This window comes from Phalacrocorax aristotelis, chromosome Z (genome assembly GCF_949628215.1).
Source record: "Phalacrocorax aristotelis chromosome Z, bGulAri2.1, whole genome shotgun sequence".
NCBI lineage: Eukaryota > Metazoa > Chordata > Aves > Suliformes > Phalacrocoracidae > Phalacrocorax > Phalacrocorax aristotelis.
In genome coordinates, this window is record NC_134311.1 from 66,956,663 (window position 1) to 66,975,996 (window position 19,334).

The window sequence follows — 19,334 nt, forward strand, 5'->3', positions numbered from 1 at the left end:
TGAATCTTTCTCCCTCAGGTCTCTGACAATGCACAGCAGGTGCATTTGCATTACAGAGGGTGACCAGGGAAACCAGGACCTTGCTGCCTTTGCGGATTCCAAAGTTGCTGCCTGGCGATGTGCATGGACTGCTCTCTGGATGACGTTTATTGCTGGTGATCTCTGAGCATGAAAAGTAAATATCAGCTAACTTATATAATGAGAAGTGGAAGGTGTGTTTTATATAAATTCAGTCAAAAAGTCCTCAGAAATATTCTGTTGATTCTTTCAGTTCTTTCTGAAACAGTGACTGGTGAAGCTGAGGTTTAATATCACCCAGAGTGTGTCAGATGATAGATGCAAAAATGGACTGGCTCCATATGCAATACCTGCATTACTGTGCATTTTGCGCACTTGAAGATGGAAAGCCTGCTCAAGAACATACAGCATAACCACGTAGGCATTAACCAAGCCTTATCACATGTTGCTGCATTAGTTTTGAGTTACATTCTCGGGTACTTTGCTCTGTTCTCTGCAGTCAAGCAGAGTTTAGTCTTACTTAGGTAGCTGTGGAAAACCAAAAAAAGAATGTTTTTTTTTTTAGTCATATCAAGTGAGTATAGAGGGACAAATTATCAGCAAGGAAAGGACTAGCAAAGACAACTGGGCTGAGAGTTTGATCCAATACACCTAATAGAACTTTGATCCTGGGAAGTGGATAATGTTGATACTACTTAATGGGAGGAAATTAATAATTTAAATGATATTTTCTCCCAAAATAATGTGGTTCAATAAAGAAAAAAAGCATATTTTATTAAATCAACTGAATTATTTGGAAAGGAGTTAACTGAATAGTATATTATAGTTCTGTTTCAATTGATTAGATTTCAGAGTTTGTCAGGCTATGTTCCTATACAGTCTTTCACACAGCCCAGCCTGTGTTTTTTGATAATCACAAATGTCATTAATTCCTGGTTAGTGGAGTTTTAGCTATTGGTCTGTCTCCCCCCTCACCTATGGGAAGCGGCTGTGCAACTTAGTTGGGACTGTCATCTAGACATACACACAAGATACATTTTTCCAGCATAGGTCTGGGGTGGGATTGGTCCCACCGCTTCAGTGTGCCACCAGCAGTGCTTCTCTGCCCCTGTCCCACGGCATACTGAAGTCTCATAGATTCATCCCACACTGTATGTCCTCAGCTGCTGCAATGTGTATCCCCAGTACCAGCCCAACCAGCAGCTGTCAGAGAAATGTGCTGCCCTGCTTCCTCGAAATGAGGAGTGAGGTATGGAGGTGTGAGGCAACAGCTCCTTTTCTCTTCACACACTCATGTATAGCTGCCTCACCACAGTCTCCTTCATTTCCTGTCTTAAGATATATGTACAGCTGCCATGAGACAAGGTCTCACCTTGCTTTCTTTCCAGTTCTGAGAAAGGTGCAAGTTGAAAGGTTAAGCATGTGGAATATTTTAAAAGAAAATGTTTCAGAAAAGTTTGAACTGAATGTCCCATCTGGCCCTTCCAGGTAAATATTTCACAAGCCAACATAATGAAATGTGAAAAGCAGATGCCTCAAAGTTTTTAAAAATTGATATATTTGGACTTTGTGTTGTATGGGAAACTAAAAATCTGGGGATATTTTCATGGTTCAGGATGAAATGATTGCTTCCATTTTTCATCTATCAGCAGTTATATCTACTCTCAGTCTGCAAAAAAACCTATCATCCTCATGCCTCTTTCAAAGTGGAATGGGGCTCAGCAAGAAAAACAGTATTTATACACACTTTTATAAGGACAAGCAGGAATATCAATACTCAGTAGACTGCAGAGAGCAAATTACTAAGCTGAAAATATTATGGTATGGCAAACTAGACTTTATGATATTTTTCAGTTCTACATTGTAGTAGGGAAGGAAGACAAAAAGAAAAATTAAGACAAAAAAGGATACACAATTTAATTTAATGATGTGTCTCATTTATTTCAGTAGTGCAGTTGCATGTACAAAAGCACTTACATTTGTATTTTATCTTCAAAAGCAACATTTCAGCTGTCAAAGGCACACAGGTAGCTGTTAGGATTTTCTCAAAAAAGAATTCTCATGCAGTTTAAACGAATACAGAAGAAAATAAAAATAGACATAACTGTCTAAATTTTTGTATCTAACTATGAATCTTTTCAATGTAGTAAATAAATCCAATAAAACAGGATACAGATATTTCCTTGACTCCCAGAACTAAATGGAAGGAAGACATAAACAAAATGAAGAAAAAAGAGAAATGTAGGAATCACCTAGGGGACCAAAAAATATCATATATTCACAGACATAAAAAATAGAACAATGGATAATTTAAGTGTTCATTACAGTACAAACACCTCAAAATATTTGTAAAGGTGTTGTTCTTTCCATAGTTAAATCCATAAAAAATATAACACATGCACTTTGGGTGGAATTTGTCAAAACACATAAATACCTTAAGAAAGGGAACACAGCCTCCCATGAAAATGGGAAAATTGCTTTAAATTATACCGACAGTTTTAAAATTTTCTTCCCTTAAAGAGGAAAATCAAACTTAAATAAATTTTATATTGAACAGGAATTTTATGTTGACTCAGCTGTCCACTTCTTCCCATGACAGAGAAGGAGAGAAATCTTTTTGAGACTCCACCAGGAGTACATCTTTGTTTTGAAGCCATCACAAAAATAGGTGTCAATCAAGTTAAGCTAAAGAAAATGGTATTACACATACACATGCACACACAGACACATACACACACCCCAATCAATATCTTTTATGCCACAAATCAAAGAACTGTGGAGTTCTTTGCTTCAGAAGGTAAGTCTCAGTCCTCATGGCTGGATACATAAGAAGAGAGCGGTAAGTAGCCTAGTATAGCGTGTATATTAGTACTTCATTCTTAAAGGCTTAAGTACATGGCTGTTTCATAGGAACCTACAGTAGACTTTGCAATGGGATACATGTAATGTTAGAAAAAATGCCAGAGGTGGTATTGGTGTGGAAAAAGTAAGCAAGGAACATACATTTATCAGCATAGAGCTTAATGTTTTTTAACACCTATTGGCCTTTCTTGGATGCTGGGTGGCTTCACATTGAAAATTTATGATCATATGTCTTATAGATTTTTTAGGCCCATTGGTATCACCACCTTGCTAATGAATAACTAGTGATCAGATCAGGAACTGCAGTTGTGATAGTTCTTTATAGGAAGAGCATTCAAATAGCATATTTCCTTTAATAAAACAATAATTAAATCCAGTTGTTTTTCAATTTTTGAAAAAAGTATAGTTTCCAGAAACGTCAAGCAGACACCCATACTATATTCCAGAATATTAAACACTGTTTCTTAATTATGTCTAGAAACACAGTTTGTGGACTATTTCAAAAGTGGACTTGAAGGGGACTTAAAAAGTATAATTTTTTGCCAGTTTATGAACACTGAAGAATTTTCTATGTGATGGTTTAATTTGGAAATACAAGGATTGTTATGTCTTTTCCTACCTGACATTACTTTAGTATTTTAGACTAAATGAGTTCTTGTTCAGTTAGATCAGTTTAAACATGTTATATATTGAAGTGAGAGTCTATGGCCTTTTGAACCATTTTGACACTGAATTTTCTTGTCCCTTCTTTACCCTGTGAGAAACTCTGAAGAGTTTTTAGGAATTTTACTGTGACCTGTCATGCCTTAGTTGAAAAGGCAAAAATATCAGTCACTGTATTGGAGTGGTTAAACACTCAAAAACAAAGGATTGTGCACAGTCCAACCAAAAGTCAGGTTTCCTGTCAAATTGCTCAATTGTATTCTCTTTAGTCTACCATGACATCATCATTCAGCAGTTCCCCTGTCATCACACAGTCTTGGAAGAAAGACAAAACCTGAATTTATATTGCAAAAAACAAGCCGAGTAAAAGGAAGATTTGCGTTTGTTTGGGAAAAAAAAACAAAAACAAAAACAAAACAAACATGTTTCAGAACAGCTTTATGTGTTGCAGAGATACAAAAGGCTGTGCAGGTCCAATTCTTGTTTTTTTCTACCACTGGAGAATTCCAAGTGGCATGAATTTTTTCCTATACAGAGTGCCCTGTCTATGGAAGGAAAGCAATATATCACACATGGACAGAGATGCAGAGAAGTCAGCGAGCCTCTGTGTGGGTGTACAATACCTCACAGCCCAGAGGACCAAATTTTAGGGGCTGTTCAGGGACTATGTTGCAACAGGGCCAAAAGTCTGGGGATGAGGGTGTGCTGGAATCTTCCTGCCTTTGATCATTGCAGATTAGCAGTGGCTGCCAAGCCTGAACAAAGAGACAGAGCTGATCTAGGCCAAAGCCTTGCAGGCCAGCTGCAGAGACCAGAATTATAGGAATTAGAGGAATTTTCAATCTTTTTTTCTTTAAGCATAGGAACTAGGCAAATAAAACTAGCAGCTAATGTGACAGCAGATGGCCAGAGGAAAGAAGATGCAAATAAAAAGATTGGCCACAGAAGCTGGGCTACCGAGTTTCCTAATGGAAATTATCTAGGTGTGAAAGGTAAGAGATATTTCCCATAGAAGACAACACTTGAAAACTAGGAGTGTAGGCTAGAGGTGACAGTGAGTTTTGAATGGAGACTTGAAGATGTGTTGGAGGTCAAAAGGGAAAATTCCACACAGACAATAAGAATTACAACATCTGTTGATCTAAAGCACCTAAGAGCAACCCATCAAAGGGTCTTTTATATTTTAGTAAAATCAGAAAATTTTAGCCCTTTGCTTCTAGAAGGACTTTTTTATACAACACTTTTTACACCATCACTTTTTTGTATTCATGGTTTTCAGCCAAAATGTCTACACAATGAGTTTAAATACTTGGCTCTTGTGCCAGTATTGTCTTGTAACGTAAGTAGCCCTTTTCTCTGCTGGTTTCCCCCTTGTTAGAAATTTACACACAGTGAGCATAGTCTCAATGGTCATTCAGACTTTATTTTCCTGGATTAGTCAAGGCTTTCTGGTGTCCTCAGCTGAGAATTGAAGTCCTCTGACCACGTAAGTATCCAGTCTCTGTGTTTGGTCCATTTTGAATCTGTATTGAACATGGATGACTGGAGCACAAAATAAACAAATTATCATCAATATCTTGCACAGTAAGAAAAAAATTTATTCTCTCTGGATAAATCCTGGGAATGCTCTTGCCTTTTATTATGAATGCATTACTTTGAAATGTAATTGTTATCCTGTGGTCAACTCATATGTGGGTTTCTTCCTTCTTGAGATATTCCCAACTGATCACAAGCCTCTCTTATTTGGTCCTGTATTTTATTCCCAGGCCTTGCATGTCCCCAGAATAATAAATTTCCTCCCATCTGTTACTCAAGTACAGAATGTCATTTGTTCCTGTTCACTCTCCTACCTTTTAAGCCGAGTTTGTTAATGCAAATATTTAACAACCTCAGACTGAGCATGAGAAACTCCACTAGCATTCAGCCCAGTATCTTCACTTTGAGCTGTACCAGGTGTCATTTCCTCTTTAATATTCCCAGTCTCATATGTCTGCTGAAGAATACAGCATCCAGCTCCTTCCTCCTATCCTCCATGCTCCTGACTTCTACTGCCAAGTCAACTTTGCTCTAGCAACACTCTTGCCTTGCTTTGATTGCTTTACAAAATATCCCTGTTCTCCTGCCTTTCTTCTATCCAGAAGCTTCAGTCCACTCTCTCAGTTATTCTACCTTCTCCTGTGGCTTCATGCTACTTGATTGTGTTGGGTGGAAATCCTTTCCTGTCCTACTTTTTATGATCTCCATGTAATGGAGCCTCTGCTGTCTCCATCATCCAGCCTGCTCAGCTCTCTACCATACATGAAAAACCTGACATTTGTTTTTGAATGACTTTCAGTCCATCCATCACCCACTTCTCTCATCATGTTGACAGTTTCAAGGATGACAAATTATGATATGGCCCACTGGATGAACCCTATCTATCTGTGAACAGCTGCCTGTTCACAACCGTATCCTTCCCACTACCAGCAGACTGATGTTTCTCATCTGCTATGTTACTCTGGCCCATTTTCTTACCCAGCGAACTGTCCTCATCCCTTTATCTCATTTCAGGCATGTCCTTTTCCATTTGCAGAAATGTCATACTCAAAGTTATTTGTTGCTGAGCTGAAGTAATGCTGCTCTCATCTTATGAGCTTTTTTTATGTTCACACTCCTTCTCTCCACTCCTTTAGCCTGTTTTAGTATGGCTCTTCAGGCAGAAATCATGCCATACATTCTTGTTCCCTGCCAACCTGAAGTGTCTTTTCAAGAGCTTTGAAACACAGGATCTATGATTTTAGAAAATGCTGTGGATAGAAGGAAGTCTGTCCTCAGTACAGGGCTGTTTGCCTAGCACTTCTGACTCAGAGTCTAGCAGCTCTTGGAGAAAATTATCCTCTGTGACCAGGCTAGTAAAAAGGCAAAACATTTAACCACCTCTGCCCCAGTTCAGAAGCACTGGGCATAGAAGCAGCAACATTGTGCCACTGGCTTCTGAGATCCAGGAAACATGGACAGGAGAATCTGGGAGCAGATAGCCCTAACATCCCCGTGCAAGAGGGTATGTTGTCTGCACACATGTGCCAACTCTTGTATGTCGTCTACCCATTTGTTACTATAAAATGGACATAAAAATATATTCTCACAGACAAGTTCAGGACTGAAACCACATTTTATACTTTTGTTAAAAAAATTGTTTAAAAATGTGATCTTTATGGTTGTGTTTCCCTGTAGTTTTTTGATGTTTGATCTTAATGCTTTTTGCACTATGAAGAAATAGGATAAATCCTCCATCATAGTCACCACTCTTTTTTTTTGTTTTTCTCTTCTCCTCAGTAAATTGGTATTATGTGTATTTGTTATGAGTCAAGGGACTGCTTAGCAGCCCAGTGACTGCTAATGGTTTATCTTTGGTTTGTCCTTATGACTTCAGAAAAGCAGCATAGTCAGTCACATGGAACAATTACAGAAGTCTATAAACTCCAGGAAAGTCTTAAAGGCACGTTGTAAGTGAATGCCAATAAATCTCTAATTCTGTATTTTCAAAGGCTAGATCACTTTCTTTTCACAGCCCATTGTCATTACCATCTTTTTAAGAATTGTTCCACATTGGTAAGGACAGATACAAGTTCTGTGGGACTTGCAGTGTTGTTAGTGTTCAAAACAAGTCACCACCTGAGCAAAAGGCTTTTGATACAGTTCCCAACGGCCTCTTCCTGGAGAAATTAAAGCGTTATGGCCTAGACAAGTGGTCTGTGCAGTGGGTGGGCAATCGGCTCTCAGGCCGCACCCAAAGGGTGGTGGTAAATAGCTCCTTCTCAAACTGGCAACCTGTCACTAGTGGAGTCCCCCAGGGATCGATATTGGGCCCAATGTTATTCAATATCTTTATAAGTGATCTGGATAACGGCACCAAGTGTAGCCTGATGAAGTTTGCTGATGACACCAAGCTGAGTGGGGAAGTAGGCACTCCAGAAGGGAGAGCTGCTCTGCAGGGAGATCGGGACAGGCTGGAAGAGTGGGCCAACAAGAACCTTATGAAGTTCATCAAGGGCAAGTGCAAGGTCTTGCACCTGGGAAAACATAATCCAGGAATGCAGCACAGACTGGGATCTCCCTGGCTGGAGAGCAGCTCTGTGGAGAGGGACCTGGGGGTCCTGGTGGACAGAAAGCTCAACATGAGCGAACAGTGTGCTGCTGCAGCCAAGAAGGCCAACAGGGTGCTGGGTTGCATCAAAAAGGGCATCACCAGCAGGGAGAAAGAAGTCATCATCCCACTCTACTCAGCACTTGTCAGGCCACACCTGGAGTACTGTGTACAGTTCTGGTCCCTGCTCCACAAAAAGGATGTGGACAGGCTGGAAGGGGTCCAGAGAAGGGCCACCAAGATGATCAAAGCACTGGGAAACCTGTCACATGAGGATAGGCTGGGAGAGCTGGGTTTGTTCAGCCTTGAGAAAAGGAGGCTCAGAGGGGATCTCATCACCGTGTACCAGTACTTAAGGGGCAGCTACAAAGAAGATGGAGATGCCCTTTTTACACGGAGTCCCACGGAGAGGACAAGGGGGAATGGACACAAGTTTCTCTTGGGGAGATTCCAATTGGACACCAGAGGAATATTTTTCACAGTGAGGACAGGCAACCATTGGAATAATCTCCCCAGGGAAGTGGTTGACTCGGCCACATTGGGCACCTTCAAGATTTGTCTGGACAGGGTGCTGGGCCATCTTGTTTAGACTGTGCTCTTCCTAGAAAGGTTGGACTAGATGATCCCTGAGATCCCTCCCAAGCTGTGATTCTGTGATTCTGTGAAAAGCAGTCTGAAGAGGCTGAGGTCAGGCTGTCATTATGAGGGTGAACTACTTCATCACTACTTCTGTAAGTGAGAAAAATATGAATCCTAGTATTGTCTCCAGACTGAGACAGCAGTCTCAGTCATAACATCCCAGTGGCAAAATAAGAAACTTATGAATCTGTAAATACAAGCTTCTAAAGATCATGTGACTCAGAGCTGATGCAAAGATTCCTAATTTCCTGGGTGAATAGGCAGTTTGGTTTGAGCAGCATTCCTTCTGGATTCACTTAAAGCTTAAGGCTCTCCAAATAGAAATGCTACTGGGAGACAAATAATCTAGCTGTGTGCAGTAAAATACATGTGTAAGTTTACCTGTCAGAGAAGGACTGACTTTTTCATGCAATATGGTAGATGACTCCATTACCTTGAATAACTTTGCCCTGTTCTTCTTTCTCTGCCATGCTTTCATGCCTTGTGTCACTCTGGAGAATATGACTTTAAAATCCATCATGTATTAATGTAATTAAAACAAGGCATGATTACTCGAGGAATATCTACCTGAGGAATATCTACCTAAGGAATATCTATTAAGAGAAAGTGTCCTGTTTTCTCCCTTTATTAATATTTCACCTCTGTCTAGAGGTCTTGATGTTGAAACCATAAAAAATATCCAGACAGTTACAAATAATTCAAGATAGTGACTCAGCTGGCAAAGTTTCCAGAAGACCTGGACTGTGATATCCCCAGACAAGAATAATCAATCTAAACCAAATATTAAATAAAGCTATAATTATAAAAGGGACACCCTCCCCTCCAACTTTCATAATTATCTAGGTAAAATTTCTGACCAATTTGAGAGTCTAGATTTCTGGTTTTGAATGTGGTCAAGGCTGCTCATACCTTAAAAAAGGAGTTATGTACCTCATTCAGATAACTCAGCAAAATCTCTTAGGTCTGTACCTATCTCTTTAGACACCTAAATATCTTTGTAAATCTGTTCCTATATGTCTAAGTTGTTTTAAAAAGAAAATTGTTGGTTTCACAGAGTACCTAGGGGAAATTCACATAGAACTTGACTTGCCAGGCTGAAAAGTTGAATAGCAATAACAGACAAACACTAAAACACTTGTATTATTACCTGTATTCAGACACTCCTTTAAAAAAATTCAAACAAAAGGCTTTAGGAGGAAAAGCAAGTGGTATGTTCAAGTATAAACTGATGGGAAAGCAGGAACAAGTAGTTTTATCTTGAAGATAAAGACTGTTTTTCAAACAGAACAGACACCAGGGGCATTTAATGCTTTCTTCACCTTGGTCTTCAACACCAATGATGGGCTCTGGAATGCCCAGAGTGCTGGGCTAGAGAACCTTGACTGTGGGAATTATAAACTCCTAATCAATGCCAAGCTTGTGTGGGACTTGCTGCTCCAGCTGGATCCCTATAAGTCTATGGGGCCTGATGAGATTCATCCAAGGGTAATTAAAGAGCTGGCTGATGTCATAGTGAGACCTCTCTCAGTGATTTTTCAGTGCTCTTGTGAATCTGGAGAGGTCCCCGTTGACTGGAAGCTGGCAAGCATTTTTCCAATCTTCAAGAAGGGCAACAGGGATGATCCTGGTAACTACAGGCCCATCAGTCTCACTTTTGTTCCAGGTAAAAGTATGGAGAAGATTATTCTGGGGGTTATTGAAAAACACCTGAAAGTCAATACAGTCATTGGTTCCAGCCAGCACGGGTTCACAAGGAGAAAGTCCTGCTTAACAAACTTAATTTCCTTCTATGACAGGGTTACCCACCTAGATGACCAAGGGAAGCCAGTCAATATAATATTTTTGGATTCCAGGAAAGCTTTTGATACTGTCTCTCTCAGTATCCTCCTGGACAAAATGTCCAGCATACAGCTGGGTAAACACATAATGAAGTGGGTGAGCAATTGGCTGATGGGTCGGCCTCAAAGGGTCATAGTAAATGGGGTTACATCAGGCTGGTGGCCAGTCACTAGTGGGGTTCCACAGGGATCCATCTTAGGGCCAGTACTCTTTTAATGCCTTCATCAATGGCTTGGATGCAGGACCTGAAGGAATACTAATTAAGTTTGCTAGTGACACAAAATTGGGAGGAGCTGTTGACACTCTCAAGGGCAGAGAGGCCTTGTAGAGAGATCTAGGCAAATCAGAGAGCTGGGCAATCAGCAACCATATGAAGTTTAACAAGGGCACATGCTGGATTTTGCACCTGTGGCCCAGCAACCCTGAATGTACAGACAGACTGGGGAAGGAGAGGCTGGAGAGCAGCTCTGCAGAGAGGGACCTGGGGGTTCTGGTCGATGGCAAGCTGAACGTGAGCCAACAGTGTGGCCTGGCAGCCGAGAGGGCCAGCCGTGCCCTGGGGTGCATCAAGCCCTGCATTGCAGCCGGTCGAGGGAGGGGATTGTCCTGCCCTGCTCTGCGCTGGTGTGGCCTCACCTTGGGTACTGGGTGCAGTTTTGGGTGCCACAGCACATTGAAGATATAAAGCTACTAGAGAGTGTCCAGAGGAGGGCCACGATGTTGGTGAAGGGTTTAGAGGGGTAGCTGTATGAGAAGCAGGTAAAGTCACTTGATTTGTTCAGCCTGGAGAAGAGGAGACTGAGGGGAGACCTCATTGCAGCCTGTAGCTTCCTCACAGGGGGAAGGGAAGGGGCAGGCACTGGTCTCTTCTGTCTGGTGACCGATGACAGGACCTGAGGGAATGGCAGGAAGTTGTGTCAGGGGAGGTTTAGGTTGGATATTAGAAAAAGGTTCTTCCCCCAGAGGGTGGTGGAGCACTGGGACAGGCTGCCCAGGGATGCAGTCACGGCACCAAGCCTGGCAATATTCAAGAAGCATTTGCACAATGCCCTCAGAGACATGGTGTGAATTTAGAGTTGTCCTGTGCAGGGACAGGAGTTAGACTCAATGATGCTTGAAGATCCCTTCCAACTCAGGACATTCTATCATTCTATGATTCTATGACTCTGTCAATGCCTAGGCAACCCAATGAATTTAATTTCAACGTTACAGTTGAATATCTGCCATAGCTTATTCTTTTCAAAGTGCAACCTACATTCCTTAAATACATATCACATCTAGGTGAGACAGCCCATGCTGGAGAGACACCATGAGGAATTGCACAGACCCAGCACAGACCAGTTTTCCTAACAGGGGCAAACACATCTTCCACTTCTATCCGAGGAAAAGCTGAAGGGTTTAGTATTTGCAAAAGGGAACAAGATCTCATCCTTAACATGGTAGCTGAAAGTCTGGTCTGTGCAGGACATCACCTTTTTGTGAACAGTAAGGGCAATAGGGAGAACTTTACAAAAAGGCACAATAGATTAGTTTAAAATATAGGCTATATTTCTACAGCAATCTGTAAACTGCAGTTTTAAGATTGGAGCGCACTGCAAGAATAGCTATAGCTGCTATAAGAATTGTTCTACCAGGAAAGTTTACTGTCTTCACAAACTGGACAAAGGACAGAGCTGAGAAGGAGCTTGGGTATTTCCAGAGCGTCATGTGCATGGCACAGGGATCCCTGTGCCACCACTTTTCTTCAGCTAACCCACTTACTGGTGTCATTCAGGCCTTCATGCCTTATTGAAATTGAAATTATTTTTGTGACTGTGAACATCATTGGCAAAAAAGAAAAAAACCAAGAAATCTAAATGATGGAATTGCTAATACTGACCTCAATCCCATGTTGGGCAAAGTCCAAGTGAAGCAATTTTTGCTTGCGCTGTGATTTGCATCCTGAAATTACGCTATCTTTCTATCTTTCTCTCTTCTAGAGAAAATGATCATAAAGAACCTATCTGAAAGGCAAAAACAGTTATTCTTTCAGGGGCTCTGAAATTTGATTCAAGAGGAAACCTTTTGGCAGAGAATGTGTTTCTGTGAAAGATACACAGATGTGGCCATTTGGTAGGTCAGCATTTGTTGGACATTAGAAATGCACAGGACACCTGCTTTATGCCTTTTCTTTCTGACACCAGGAGTGATATGCTTGAACATAATGTGTGGAAATGGCATTTGGTGCTAAGGTCTTCAGCTCATGTTGGCTGTTACAGATGTAGGCATTCTCCCCCACTCTTGCCACTCATGTGTAAACAGGAGAAATTAAAAAATGTAACTGGCAAGAAGTTATAAAAAGAGTCAAGGAAAAGCAAACACAAAACAAAAGATGGCCTCTGTGAAATGTCCCAAAGGTCGCTGTTCTTAGCACAATGGAGGAAAGAAATCCTAGAGTTATTTTGTGTTTTTTTTTTTTTTAAATATTTGGCCTTCACTGCAAATTGATTCTAGACACATCTGCTCTTTGAACTGTGAAAAAATCTATTTTTAGTGTTTTAGAGGCCATTACTAGGCTATAGTCAAACACAGCCTATCAAGGTACTCCTAATTTCTTATCTTTGACAGCACTACAGAGTTCCTGCTCATCAGAAAATAAATGTCCTCTGTTTTCTTTTTATTGCTTCTTGGGTTAAGGACAAGTGTTGCAGCTTCTTCTTTAACAAAGCCCAAAACTTACACCCATATATAATTATTTTATTCATGCTAAATGATCATTTTAAGTTCTATTGAATGTTTTAAAATGGTCCAGGCATTATTTCCAGTTTGTGTTTGGGAAGCAGGCTGCCTTATGTGTTGATACGATGCAGACATAGACAGCGAGTGGTAGCTGGGGGGTTGCAGCCAGCAATGGGTACTTGGTGCTCTGTGGCTAAAGCCCTGTTCTCACTTCAGTAACAGATCTCAGACACGCTAGCATTGAACTTAGGGATCTGTTTAAAGGTTTTGGAGAAACAAAGCAGAACAAGTAATGGAAGTCCAGGGCAATATAATAAACCTTCACATCAACATAGCTACCCTGCTGCTGTATCTGGGGGCAGTCATTTAGAGCCAGTTCAGATATTTCCGCCCAGCTCCGTGTTGTGCCATGTGGGTGACTCAAGCTACCTCTGAAGCAAAGCTTCAGGATATGAGCGTCACCTAACCAGGATGATGAAAACTCCATCTCAGATGCTGGCAGTGCTGGGAAACAACCTCTGCTTCTCTTCATCAGTCAGGACAGGGCTGGCTGGAGGCCTCAGCCTGCAGAGGCTGATGGACATGTAATTTCCTTATTTTTAATTAAAGATATTTTAAGAGACTGTGGTAGTTGAATTTATACTTATGTAATCACTAGATTTAATTTATAAGAAAAACCTCTTTGTCAGGAAAAATCTAGCAGATAAAATAGCAACCAGAGGGCTTTTGAATGCAAGATATGGTGGGTCTGGATTAGAGTCTACAAACCAGAAATGATTGGGAGCTTTGTTTTTGTTTTGGAAAATATCCTTAGGAATTGTACAGGTTGTTGTGAAGACATGGGAATGCAGTCCACTGGGAAATAATGAGAGTCCCAAGATCTCTCCAGGTCTGTCTAGGGAAAAGGGCTTGCAAGTTCTTCTATTCAGTGCAAAAGGCAGCCAGAATGAGGGGAAGGATCATGGTGCTGGAAACTGCACCCAAACGACAAAGATTTTCCAGAGAGACCTGTCTTGGTGAGCTGTGTCTGAGCCAGAGAGAGAGAAGACAGATGGATGCATGCTTCATCTGTCAAGAGCTAGCCAATGTCCTGGGAATAAGACTGGGAAATCTTCAAGAAGCCAACAGTATCTCTCCAGGGCTTACCCAGATAAACCAAGCAAGCAGGGACTGGCCATGCTCCAATCAGTAGGTGTTACTGAGAATGGTAGCAACATTGTGCCCATGGTTTCCCATCCCTTTTCCATCCCACATTTATGGTGGGGTCTGGCTCAGACCTGGTGTAAGCTCAGACAAAGTCCTTCCTGGCCAGGTCTTAAGTCTGTTCACTGTATGAAATCAGCCCAGCTTTCAAATTCCTAGGCAGGAAATAAATTGAAAGCAGTCGCTTACGGTATTATGACAATTCTCCTTTTCTAATGAATGAAGGGAAATAATTCAGAATTATACCTGTGCTTGAGTACCAGAGGATATCAGCCAGAAAGCATCCTGTTTTCAAGTGCTGGAATGTAGCCTTCTGAAACCTAATGCGCAGCAAATGGCATCACCATGTGAAACTCCAGCAGTTAGCTCTTTGATGAATTCTTCGAACTTTAATTTGCTGTTGTGGGCTTTAAGAGAAAAATGAAATGAGTTAAAGCTATTTTCTTGGCTTCCTTCCAACTATGTTAACCTTTATGCTGAGTCATATATTGTTAATGTTTCTTTATCCAGAATGGCACCAAAGTAATGTTCTGTTCCCTGCTGCCACAGCAGAGTGCTTTCAAAGGCCAGATTTAAACTGTCTATTCCCAGGACAATTATCTGAGGAAGGTTTCAGTGGCAGTGAGGTGGCAGGGAGCTGATGCTGCTCTCCCTGCAACAGTCAGAGAGATTCCCATTCCCCACTTCCAAGCAAAGTCAGGCCTGATCCCATGTCAGGTCTCAGTGCTTAGAAAGTACCACCAGCCCCACAAAGCTTCTTGGCATACATTCTTGCTGTGCAGACAGACTTCAGCTGTTTGATGTTTAAGCTGTATTTTGTAGCATTTATTCAAATCCAAGCACATTTGTTTTTACCTACCCAGCTATTTATTCACTGAGAACACTACCTTTGAGCCTGCTGCATTTACCAAAATCCAAGATAGCCTTGCTTCTAGCACAAGCTTATAAGTTATCAAGGCTGATTTAAGAAAACCAGCTTAGATCTGTTTCTACTGCAAACCAAAGCACACAACAACATCAACAAATGTAACAAAATAAAGAAATCCCAAAGGGAAGTACTCCAGCAAATAATACTGATTTCTCCAGTGGGGAGCTCTTTACTCTGATACCCAGCATGATGTGTTCCTGGAAAGGTGCTGTTTCATAAAATGTAAGATATCCAGAATGTATAAGGTCACCTTGAAAAACAATGCACATTTTCCCCCAAAAATACTGAAAGTCAATTTATGCCTCTAACAAAATAAACCTTCTGTACAACCCCAATTGTTTCCATAAATTTTCTTGATTCTCTTTAGTTTCCAAATAGATCTACATGTCTACAGAAATACCTTTGCAACAAAATTGAAACCATAATCATAGAATTTTCTGGAAATGGAATTTAAGTTTGTGCAAAAATATTCATATCCATATATAAAGAAAAAAGCGAATGCATTAAGGTATTAAGACAGAAAGAAATGTATTTATATTGATCAACTTAATCACAAAAGAAGCTGAGGAATTAATCTAGATCTTGTATAAAATCTGTCTGAGTCATGAGACTCATAATGACTTCAGTGAGCATAACTCACACCACAAAAAGAAGGGATTTTTCAAAAATACCAGGGTGATACCAGAGTAATGCCTTCTACTCTTGCTTTCAGCAAAGTGGTAACATTGGAGCTCTGCTAGTGCAGGAAGACATACTGTACTACACAATAAATATGAATACCACTTCTTGAACACCCAGGTTTCCTTCAAAGATGCATCACCTCTTTAGATGGGAGATGTTGGGTATGGGGTAGGACAGCTGTTGGCTGGTGGCCCAGCGAGCATTTCAGCTTGCCACAGAGTCCCCCATCTGGTGCCAGCACACCAGGATGTGATAACCCAATGGCAGGTGTCCCAGCCTGCCACTTGTCATGGTGCAGATCTGGAACAACAACTGTAAATGCATAGTCATGATCTTTTTCAAATGCAAAGAGGTATTCAGACGCTGGGAGTCAATAGCATCCTGTATTTTCAAAGTAAAGAAGTGTTATTCCTTCCATACCAGGAGTGTGCAGAACATGCTTCTTTTTGGTGCTCACCTGAAATGGTTGCTTTAGTGCCAAGGAATAACGACCCTCCAAATACACAGCTCTGATTAAGCTTCACGTTAAGTTAATGTTAGAGCATGAAGCATAGTATCTGTGTGGCTTAATATAAGCTGCTTTTAGATACCAAATATTTCTTTCTGTCTTCTTTTTTTTTTTTTTTAACAGATTTCTTATTAAGCAGTGGGGGCAAAGCCCACAGGACGTGACTGGCATGTGCTGAGGAGCAAACCCTGCTCATTGCCATAGAAGGAAGGAGATGGAAAGAAAAAAACCCCAAAATAGGAGGCAGAAAAGCAGCATAAAAGAGAAGCAGGAAACAAAAAAACCAAAGGAGTAATGGAAAAAGGGATTGGCCAGCACCCCACATTCCCTTATCTTTGCAACAAGCAGTTCATAAACACATGTACGCACTTTACACGAACAAGGAGAGATCCGAAATAGAGATACAGTAAACAGTAAAAAGCCAACATCCCGCTCATGATGCTCTCAGGGACAGATGCCATAACAGCAGTTCCCAGTGACTTCAGGGGCATTTGCTTGCACACAGCTGATGTGGACTCAGGGCCCCTCGGTGTCTAAGGAGGAGAAATGTGGCAGGCAGAAAGGAAAGCGTCAGCTCTAACTTCTCCAACTATGCAGCAAACACATAAAAATGAAACCGTGCCAAGATCCCTAGAAACCCTCCCCCTTGCTCCCCCCATTCCTGCAATAGCCCACAGTATCACCCACACCCCCTCAGGCTGCCTTAGGGGCATGAGCCCCCAGAAACAGTCCTGCCTCCAAAACAAGCTGCTTTTGGCATGCACTTCAGCTGTTTTAAAGGGGAATGCTGTAATATGGCTACCACAGGAAAGGAATAATCACAGACCTGTCTAGTCTTTCAGGCATGACCTTACGAAGGGGACAGACCTTTGTTCTGTTGGGATGCTGGGACCAGTACCAGCATTTTTTCCCCTCCATTGCTCCTTACCAAGAACTAAGGCCACATCATGTGCTGCTCATCAAACTGTTCCTCACTTCAGTTCCCTTTTTGAAAGCTTAGCTCATCTTTTTTACTCTCTTACCAAATTGAAAGGTAAAATAAAGGCAACTGAAGGAAAAGTCAATACTAATGTCCCTCCTGTGCTAGCTACTTGTGTCTTGACTGATTATTTTATAACTTTCAGGGGGGTAAAAGCCCCTGAAAGCCAGGGTCAGTACTTGAGAAGATGCCTTAGTCTTTCTGGGAGCCTCTCACAGAGTGCAGATGCTTTGATGCTTTCAGTAACACTCTCACTCCTCACAGGTTTCTGCAGCGTCTTGATCATGTTTGGTGGGTCTTTCAGTGATAAATGATTCATATTGCTCTGAAGTGAAAGTAACTGGCCTTTCCTCTGCACAGATCCTGAAAACGTGCCAAAGAACCTCAGTGTTCCGCTTTACATAACTTGACTATATTTAGTATGTGCTATACTACAAACTGTAATACAGCCTGTGAATCTTGCCTTTTGTTCAAGAGAGGCAGTGATTGCAGACTATGGTCTCAATCATGCTTTCATATCTCCTGGTTGTCCAGCTTTATCTCTTTCTTCTAAACCTCCAGCACTGTGTCCTGCATAAGAGCAAGGTCACTGGTTCATGCACTGTGTGGCAATACAGGAGAAAACTCTAGTAAGATTTTTTTTTTTAAAGACCTATTTCATATAATAAGTGCTTTGGCAGACTTCTTCCCCACAGTTTTGTCCCTTTATTCGGAGGAGATAAGTGAGCGGTTAAAATGTGAATTAGTTTCTTCATTCAACTGGGTGAGGTTTTAAGGGCAATCACTACATGCTGGTTTACCACTTGCCGTTTTGTGGTCTTTCATATTAAAGAGCATTCATTTCTGAAAGATGAAGCAAAAAATGTGCTTGAAAAAATGAAAATTGGGGGATTTTTTACCACTATGCTTTTATTTTCAGTTATAGTATATTTATTGGTGAAAATTGAAGCATTTTGTGGGAATGTGTTCTGACTCCAATGGAACTTGGATGGAAAGCAGGCAGTTGTTCTGTTTATTTAAACATCTGAACTAGACTTATTTCATGCCATATTTTGGAAATCTTGGTGTGATCATGCTGATCCTAAGCACCACCAGGTTCTCTTGTCTTTACCTGTATCGTTTCAAAGCCCAGTCACCGCAAATTCACAACTTAGCATTTCAGCTGTCTTGTGGACCTGGTCTCAGAATTTGCAGGCTCTTGCACTGTAGTCTTTAGAAGCTTTGAACCTTTCAAAAAGATGGAAATGAAATATAATTGTGATTTCTGGAATCTGGGAATTTTCAAATGGCAGTTCAATGGAGATACTTTGTATGACTTTCAGTAGGACTGTTGCTGATGGAGTCTGAATTGTCCTTCCATGCTGGAAAGGCAAGTTCCAGTTGACCCTGATTAAAACTTCATACTACTTTGCAGATTCCCAGAACAAGCATGACCAAGGCCCATTCCCAGACCAAGGCCCATGGGTTATAATCCACTTTTTTCAACATTGGTCTCTGAGTTTGTTTTTTAACTGCTTCATTTAATAAGACCAGATTTTCAGAGAACAGTTGAAGGCTTAGGAGGATCCCTTATATCTACAGCAGCTTTGAACTGGTATATTCAATTAAAATGGCAAACTGAGGCACCTGTCTTCAAAAAGTCTGATCTTATGTAACTTTTTAGGTCACATATTAGGTATGAGCAAGAGAAGTCCTGGAAGGTTGGACCATATGGTGCAACAATTTCTGATCTGCTTTGCTGGTTTTTGTAGAAAGGAGGAAAGCTTGTAAAGTGCTTACCTCAGCACACTTTTGGGCATTTTACAGTTTTTACAGTTTGTACCTGGAATTTATGCAAGACCTTCCCAGAAATGGGTTCACAGAAACAGATTCCCAAAGTTGCATAGTTGCAAAACACCTTGAAAATAATTACTGTGACAATTTTAGGAGCTCTGCTAAGAAACTTAGCAGCATATTTCAGTGGCTGGCACTGTCTTCTGATGTATTGGATGTTCAAAACCTCAAAATTATGCTCACAGTGGGAAGCTGATCTCTACCAGTCACTCCCAGCATCTCTCTCTAAAGCATGGCCATTAAAAAGGCTGTGGCAGTTTCAGCACATCTGCGCTTACGATTTTAACACTAAAATCTCTCTATTATAATTTTGTCTGTAGTATCTGAAGAAATGCAT

General features: G+C 41.0%; 1 protein-coding gene and 1 long non-coding RNA gene across 3 annotated transcripts in view; one reads left to right on the forward strand and one right to left on the reverse strand.

Moving 5' to 3' along the window:
* TTC33 (tetratricopeptide repeat domain 33) overlaps positions 1 to 14,770 on the forward strand; it is a 217,261-nt gene extending 202,491 nt beyond the window's left edge. Inside the window, exon 6 of the transcript XR_012657923.1 lies at positions 14,760 to 14,770. The gene's annotated coding sequence lies outside the window, so the exon portion shown is untranslated. The remainder of the gene's footprint in view (positions 1 to 14,759) is intronic.
* On the reverse strand, positions 1,958 to 17,141 carry LOC142050114 (uncharacterized). 2 transcript variants are annotated; one of them, XR_012657924.1, is made up of 3 exons: positions 15,817 to 17,141; positions 14,315 to 14,475; positions 1,958 to 5,085 (listed from the first exon to the last, which is right to left on the reverse strand). It is a non-coding gene; the product is annotated as an uncharacterized LOC142050114 (long non-coding RNA). The 2 variants fall into 2 exon arrangements; XR_012657925.1 differs by lacking the exon at positions 1,958 to 5,085 and adding an exon at positions 12,042 to 12,150.
* Between the last annotated feature and the right edge of the window lie 2,193 nt (positions 17,142 to 19,334).